The sequence below is a fragment of the Anneissia japonica genome, unplaced genomic scaffold (assembly GCF_011630105.1).
Source record: "Anneissia japonica isolate Jap-2015-1 unplaced genomic scaffold, ASM1163010v1 scaffold2168_len159805_cov203, whole genome shotgun sequence".
NCBI lineage: Eukaryota > Metazoa > Echinodermata > Crinoidea > Comatulida > Comatulidae > Anneissia > Anneissia japonica.
The window spans coordinates 98,932-107,725 of NW_022696706.1; positions in this window are offsets into that span (position 1 = coordinate 98,932).

Consider the following 8,794-nt stretch of genomic DNA (forward strand, 5'->3'; position numbering starts at 1 on the left):
TAAAGGCAAATATACAATGTTAAAAGCACCGAACGTAATGTTCAAAGCACCGAACGTTATGTAAAAGCACCGAACGTAATGTTAAAAGCACCGAACGTAATGTAAAAAGCACCGAACGTAATGTAAACGCACCGAACGTAATGTAAAAAGCACCGAACGTAATGTAAAAGCACCGAACGTAATGTTAAAAGGGCCGAATAGCAAATGCGCCGAACGGAAAAGAGCCACTAAAGGCAGTAACGGCGTTCCATAGAGTGGAGTTTCATGTAAATATTTCGTACGGGAAAAAAAATCGCGGCCGGCGAAATCCACTCAAGCCGTTTATCCACAACAGTTTGTAGAGGGCGTTCTGTCGTCGAGCGGAACGCTTTTTCAGTCCGAGTGGACTCTCTTCTGTTATCAAAGATACGATCTTTGCTGTTATCCTCTTTGTTAGACAGTCGAGTGGATAGGCGAGCGGCCGAATAAGAAATTTAAAGGTGTGGTATCCTCCTGCCCCTCGAGGCGGTTGCGTGTGATATTGAACTGTAATTATGTTAAGTTACAAAGAAAGAGAACAGCGTAGATTGTCAGGGTAAAAGTTTTGAGCAATCATGTATTTGTTTCTCTAGGCTAGGCCTAGGTAATTGTAAGCCTACTAGGCCTAGGCCTACTTGTCGATTGTTGTAGTGTAGTAGGGGAGCAAGGCCTAGCTAGGCCCTCTTAGGGAGCTTTCGATTGCTCGACGACGGCAGGACGTCGTAGAACGTAATGACATCACTAAAAGTCGTCTGCGCATGCAAGAACGTTAAGGTCATGGATTATGACCGGTTGAGCCGCCAACAAGTTGAGCCGCCGGTCATTTCTATGGAACGCCAAGCGCGTCTCTCAGTGAATGTAGTGCGTTAATTGCGGCATATTTCAATTAACTTATTTGTTCTTGGTACTGTTGTTTGGGATGTATTTCAGTTTATTTACTCAATTATTTCAATTTATTTAATACTCGGTTTTTGCACTGATTTATTAAATATTTTTGGGACGTATTTGTTCTTTCTATCGTTTTAATTTAAATTTTGTGAGTATTTGCTCAGTCAGCTTGCCAGATAGTAAAAAAAAAACTCCATACATTCTTATCATTTATTATTATATATAAGTTTAACAAATAGTACAAAAATATAAATATATAAATTACAAAACCATAGTAAATACTCTATAACAACATTATCACTTATTTTTATAAAAATGTAGTACATAAAAAAATGTAGTACATAAAATTACATTTTTAATACAATTTTCCAATTATACAACTTCATTTATTTTTATAAAAATGTAGTACATAAAATAATCAAAATTCTAACTTTTAATTACACAATTATACATCACGAACGGCAATACGAGCAAATCAACGACTGACAAGACTGGGATGAATATGTAGCTGGTATCCGGGGTGTTCATTCACTGATGACATCGGCAAGCCGACTACATTCACTGAGAGACGCGCTTGGCATTCCATAGAAATTACCGGCGACTCAACTTGTCGGCAGCTCAACCGGTCATATCCCAAGGTCATCTCGTCAAGTAGATTCTGGAACGCAATTTGGCCAAATCTAGCTACGTATGCAGAGAACGTACGTAGGTCGTCAGGTAGGACGGTCACGCATGAGTGATTCCATCCTAGTGTCGCGTCGTCGCACAAATCGAAAGCTCCCTATAGGCCTAGGCTATAATGATATCTAGGCCCCTACCTATGCCTAGCCTAGCCTAGTGGTAGTAGTAGTAAGTACGGTAGGCCTTTGTTCAAGTTCTCCCGAAACACAGTACATTTAGATTGTTGTTGTTTTGGAATTCCTGCGCACGCACAGATCCATCCATCCTACATCTTGGAAGCTTTACCAGCCTCACTGATGCTGGTAAAGATTACCGAGACGTTCTGAGATTTTACAAGGATATTACACGGAGGTACTTTCACACGTACCGTAAAATGTTACTTTTGGTTACATTTGGTAAGATTTTTGTACATGTGAATCGGGTATTAGTTTACTTTTTAAAGAAAACTTCATAGGCCATCCTTGCATTATTTTTATTGTTATTGTTTATATCCTGCTGTTGTGCGAATTTTTTTTGTTTTGTACAATATTTTGATGATGTGAAATAAACTGAACTGATAATACCAAAATATTTGAATCAGAATTCTTGAAGTGTTGCCATTATTTTGGTTTATTGCCTTTATGGTTTGATGCTGTTATTGATTTATTGCCGCATTGACTTATTGCTGTATTGCTCCATTGTCATTCTGGTAAAAAAAGAGTTGCTGTTTCAGTGTATTGTCATTTTGTTCAATTTCCGTTTTGACCATATATTGGCTAGGCTAGGCTTTGACAAAAAACTGGGGAACGGTGAACGAGATACAGATTTTTGAATATTTAAAAACCGGGGGAAAAAGGGGCGTAACCACCCATTTTTACACCTTTTTCCCCCAGTTTTTAAATATTCAAAAATCTGTATCTCATTCACCATTGCTCAGTTTTTGATCAAACTACTTTTTTCTGTCTTAGAAAAACCTCAGTCATGTAGCTATTTTAATTTAATTACGGAGGAAATTTGTAGAGAATGAAATTTAAATTTGTTTATTATTAAATAAATTTATTAAATCAATTTTGTTGATTTATTTATATTTCTCTCTAAAATAAAACCATTAGAGTTTCTTTATTTGTTTAAGAAATCTGTTTAATTAAATCTTCATCGTCTTACACTGAGCTTGTTCCTGTTCCTATTAAACTTTGGGTGATCTGACGTCATCTTAATCGAAGCATGTGTTGCTTCTGTTTAATTAAATCTTCATCGTTTTGCACTGAGCTTGTTCCTGTTCCTATGAAACTTTGGGCGATCTGACGTCATCCTAATCGAAGCATGTGTTTGCACACCGCCACCGCACTCACAAAAAAAAATTAACCAATTGGCAGGCTGGGTTTCGGAGGCGTGGTCTTCAAACCTCAGCAAAGGTCATCGTGACGACGAAAATGTCTTGTTTCTAGAAAAGTACACAAGACTGAAAATTCATGTCAAAACAATAAAAGCATCAATTATAGAGCAAAACAACAGGTATGGCCTACTATACTGCACGGTACAGTATTTGAAATAGCAGTCGCTTGTAATGCATCAAAAAGTAAGGTACTCTCTAACTAGTATACTCCCACGTAATTAATTAGGGTTCCAATTGGGGCCTAGGTGTAGCACTCTGGGCCTAGAGCATGTCCGGTAGGCGTTGGCCCCACATATTGTAAACGATCGTTTTTGTTTTTTTCGTTTGTTCAATCATTAATGTTGATATTACCACCTTTACGACTGGTTCCAAATGAATAAGACATAAATAAGCAAGAAATTCATTTGCGGAACCGTTTTTGTGAAATTATATTGGTTTTAAATTTAGCTAAAACCTTTTCAATTTGGGGGAAAAAAAATTTGAACCCTAGTGTGAGCGTAGAGGCTGTCTTGCAATTATAAGATCTATACCTCTGGTCCAGACATACAGGGCATCCTTCTGTTGCCAAGTAGATCCTACCTACTTGTTTGTATAGTATATTATGTATAATGGTAACAATTTCTACCTGAGCCCAGGAGGTTATGTATTACCGTACGTAAGTTTGGCAGAAATTTTTTAGATCCAGAGCCATACATGGCACACCATTGTTTGTATTCCCACAATGCATTTCAATGATACAGTTTTTTTCTGTGGAGAAGTATCTTTTGCATTATTGTTTGGCTGTGTTGGGTCCGGGGCATGCCTCCACGAAATTTTTGTGTTGTAGACGCTCGAGCATAACATTTGAGGAATTCTGGGCTATCATTTTTTTCTTTCTCTCTTTTTTTTTTTTTTATCATTTTTTTACCTCCCAAAAAGGGGGCCCCCTAAATCCGCCCCTGTGGTTGGTTTGCTCATGCATGCCGCCAGTGATACTAATCTAGGATGGGTTTATATAAAAAAAAAACACCCAACAATGTTAATATTGATACTATTATATCATCTTCCTTTGTTTGTTCAATGTTCTAGATGATCTGACTGAGCTACAGTGATATTCTGCTGATTTTAAATTCTCGTATTACTGTAGTAAGGCAATTACACGGTAACTAAGTCGCATTCTGACACAGATTTGTATTTTCAATCACATGTACGACAATGTTTTTTTTTTCATAACACATTGCTTTCTATATATACAATCACTTTCACTTATTTAAAAAAAATATATTAATATGAGCGGTAACTAACTGACGTAAATCTGACATAGGTTTTATACCTATTGTACATTTAATAAAAAATCTGTGAGGCCTAATTTTATATATATACAGTATCAAGAGCAATCCTTAGGGTATAACAATGAATTAATACCTTTTATTTTGAAAAAAATTATTTGTCATAAATATATGGTGATTTTTATTAACAAGACTCTGGTAAACTAAATGACAAAAAATTTAGGCAACTGCTATAAATTTGATATTTTCTTTTAATTTTTAAGATAATTGGTTAATTTCAAAACAAAATTTAATGACAAGAAAGATCGACGTTTCGGGTCCATCATGGAACCATTCTCAAGATCAAGTAAATTGAAAAAACAATTGTTTTTTTCAATTTACTTGATCTTGAGAATGGTTCCATGATGGACCCAAAACATCGATCTTTCTTGTCATAAAATTTTGTTTTGAAATTATATAGTAAGCGTCTCTTAATTCCTAATTGGTTAATTAATATAAAAAAAATAAGATATCACAGGCCTCGAATTTAACGGCCGCCTTTGCCGCCTGTTCCCTCCCAGTTGGCCTTGGTGCCCTGAAAATGAAGCACGAAGACGAGAATTTCCATGTTTGTTGATACGAACTGTTTTTGCGGTTACCGTTGTGTGCGCATGCGTCTGACTCGAGTGGTAATTGCACTAAACATGTGCTTGCTGTGCAGCTAGCTTTGGCCGATCTGACGTCATCGCAGCTCAAGCGTGTGAATGGTGAAATTAACCTAATTGGTTGACACTCGGCTAATCTAGTTGATGACGGCCAGTTTAGAGGTGTGGCCTCCTCTATGATGACGACGCTCTGAGCAACAACATCAGATATTGAACTTCTTAAAAACTTTGACTGTTTTGTTTACGATCGCCGACCGCCCCAAAAAACTAAAAGTTTATTCAAACATTAATCGATAATATTTACTCTAAACAAAGTCATTTTACCATTGACAACGATGGCTTGGCTAGGCCTAGCTTGGCCCAGGCCTAGCTTGCCTAGGCCTAGACTGGCTACGAATCAAGGCACTCGCGAGAGATTAGTACTGAGGCTAAATCAAATTTTGCCCTTTTATATTTGAAATTTTTGGCCTTGGTGCCTTTCAAAATCATGTCATACTAGAGGCCATTTGGCCTTGCCCATAAAATCCCCAAATTCGAGGCCTGTATCAAACTAAACATGAATGTTTATAAATAAACCCCAAATTTGGGCCGCGAAACATTGTTGGAGGGCAGCGAAGCCTTTTGGAAAAAAAAAAAAAATAACAGACGTTTCGTCATGGAGAAAACAGTTTTTAATAAAGCCGCTTCATTGTTACAGCGAATGCGTCAGTAGTGTTTCAAAGTTGCGGAGTAAACAGAGTGTGCATAAAAGTTGTTGGAAGGAGAAAGCTATGATGTGTGTGGCTGAACCGTGTTTGGTTGAATCATGGTAGAAAAAAAAAACAATCAACAAATGTCGGGTGGGGGGGGGAGAGACACAAATGTATGGTATTATTTATTTAATAAAATAATATTTTTAAATATTATTAATTAAAATTTGTATACAATGAAATTTTATCACTGAGAGAATGTCAAAATATTGTATATACATTGAGGCTTCATGATCAAAAGTTCTTGCCAGGATTTGTTATGTTGGTCCCTGGTACTGCTGGGCTGCGGCTTGGTGCCTGGAATCGTAAATAGGCCGTGAAGTAAAAAGTTTGCAGAACGCTGAACTATACTACTGTACTGTACATTAAATGATGAGGAAAGATGTTCTGCAATAATTTTTTTCAAGGCCACATGGCAATAATCAAAAGCAATTGGAAAGGTATAAGTTGATGAACATGGCTAACACCATTTGCTATGGTAATAGAGCATAATTATATCTGATTTGGACGTGTTCCGTCAGCAAGATGTTGTCTGTGCTTTTCGCCCGCTGTGAGTACATGCATAGTCAGTGGCAATGGACTTTAGATCTGTTAAAATTTCTTTTGGGGGCTGTTTTTTTCACATGAAGTGATGGTCTTCCCACTCCTGACAGCCCTATGCCATCTTGACTGACGTGTTCCATCAGCAAGATGTTGTCTGTGCTTTCGCCCGCCGTGAGTACATGCATAGTCAGTGGCAATGGACTCCTGACAGCCCTATGCCATCTTAACTTGACTGCGCAACACAAAAAACAAAATTTTTTGCAGCTAATTTCCATGAAGCACTAAGATGGGTAGTCACTGCGCCTGATGGTCATCGCCACGACGCACGCACAACAGATCGTTCCTAATGACAATCTGTTTAGTCTGCACAGAAAATCAGTAGATGTTGCCTATCGCTCACTGGGAGCCGCGTTGGATTCTTTGTATGACCGTCGTAAGATGCAGTATTAAGGGCCCGGCTTTAGCTGTTGGATATATTTTGAAACATTGGTGTAAGCATAGCCACTGCGTAAAAATTATGATTATTTTATATTTACTTCCAGAGTTATTATGAATATAAATGTACAGTCAGTAGGAATAGATACTAGGCCTAGCCTAAGGGAGCAGGTGAACTCGGCCCTAGTCAACTCGGCACAAAGTCAACTTGGGCTGAATTTTCTGTGTATTTACGTAATTGTTATTGTCGTGATGGAATTATAGACAATAACTGGATTTGCGTCAGAAGAAACATGTATAGGTGTAATTTTGCCCTTCCTGACGTGGAAAAATACCGAATACTTAGTACATTTGAAAACAACTGCGAAAAAAAAAAAATGTTTCTCCTGACGCAAATCCAGTTATTGTCTATTATTCCATCACGACAATAACAATTACTATCAACACTGCAGTACCCGCTGCTTACTTGGACTCAAATTCAACCCTGGCCATCAGGCGCAAGCTCGGTGGTCTAGAGGTATGATGCCAGGCTAGTGATCTGCAGATCGTTGGTTCGAGTCCCACCCGAGAACAACTTGTGATTTTTTTCGCAGTTGTTTTCAAATGTACTGAGTATTCGGCACATTTCCACGTCAGGTAGGGCAAAATTGTCAAGAGATTTGATTGCAAAGCCAAACTATGCCAAAATTGTTTGAATTGTTGCCTTTGTTTTTCCATTTTCATTTATGAAAACAAGCATAAATATAACTACGTAATAACGATGATGACAATAATAACAACATAATAGTGACCATACTAATTATTTATAGGCATATTAAATATAAATATAATGTATATTTAATATACATTAAATGTACATATATACAGTAATGTATATTTGATTATAATGTATATTAAATATACATTAAACATGTTCATACCATATAATACAAAGGCTTTTATTTCCTATAGTGTGCAAAACTACGTGATTATAATTGATTTGTAAGTCAGTTGCGATGTCTGTCACCTTTTATCTGCTGGTTGAGAGCGGTTACTTTACATTCATAAACACGCAGGTTACTTAGCTACGTGTATAATTTCTTAGTAGTACGCGCATTGACACTCTTCTCGCACAGCTCTCTTCACAGCTCTTTTCATGTAATGAATTTTTAAAAGGGTTATTAGGTAGGTCTAACCTCCCGGTAGACATTTATTTAGAATAAAATATATTGTAAACATTATTATAAATTATTTCAGCTTTGCCTTATTTTTTCACTTTGATAAGTCATTCACCTTGTTATCTCAAAACCATTATGCCTTTCTAAACCTTGCCTAGGACAGTCTAGGCTTCATTCATATAACTAGTGCCATAAACAGAGATTTGTTAGGTTTCGCTGGGTGCACTATATCAGTAAAGTGGTCAGTTGGAAATAGAATAATTCAGACGTCACCACTGACTTAAAATATATTTTTATCTTTTATATATTCACAGTGGCTGGAAATCCACAAAGGGAATGTCATTTTTTCAGAAGTACAGAGTTTCATTTGCTATAATCACCGGACTGGCAATTATACATCTTGGTTGGTACTCAATAGCAAATAACCCAACATTTAATTCAAAAAGGGAGATTGATCCTCTACCAGTTCTACCCACCTATCTCAAATCACAGAAAAGTATAGAAGCTGCAAAGGGTGAAAGATAACCAACAGAGGTACTGTTTTGAAGGTAAAGTTTTTAATAGTCACTTCATTTGTACTTTATTAACATGTAGAATTTATTGGTCCTTCAACAATCACTGACAGCATCATGCTACACTATAAATGCCTGTAAACTGAATTCAAGGATGGATTATAATGAAACTTTTCATACTTAAGGTATCATTATTTTAAGAGTTTGACTCAATGGAAGTCTGTTGAAAAAGGATATATTACTGGAGTTTATTTATTTATTTATTTATTCTGTCTTTCTACTGCATGCACTTTCAGTACTTGTGTACTGTTTTTCAAAGTGGTACAGTTACATAAAATACAAAAGTTAAAAGAAAATATATAAGTAGATATCATATATACAATAAGTGATTAAGAATTAAAAGAGTTTTTAAAAAATATAATAAACGTGTTCATGAAATTTGTTGTTGTTTCGTGTGGAAGTTCATTCCACAACTTTGTTTAGCGATACAAAAAAGTTCTCTTGCCTTGACAGTTATTCCATTG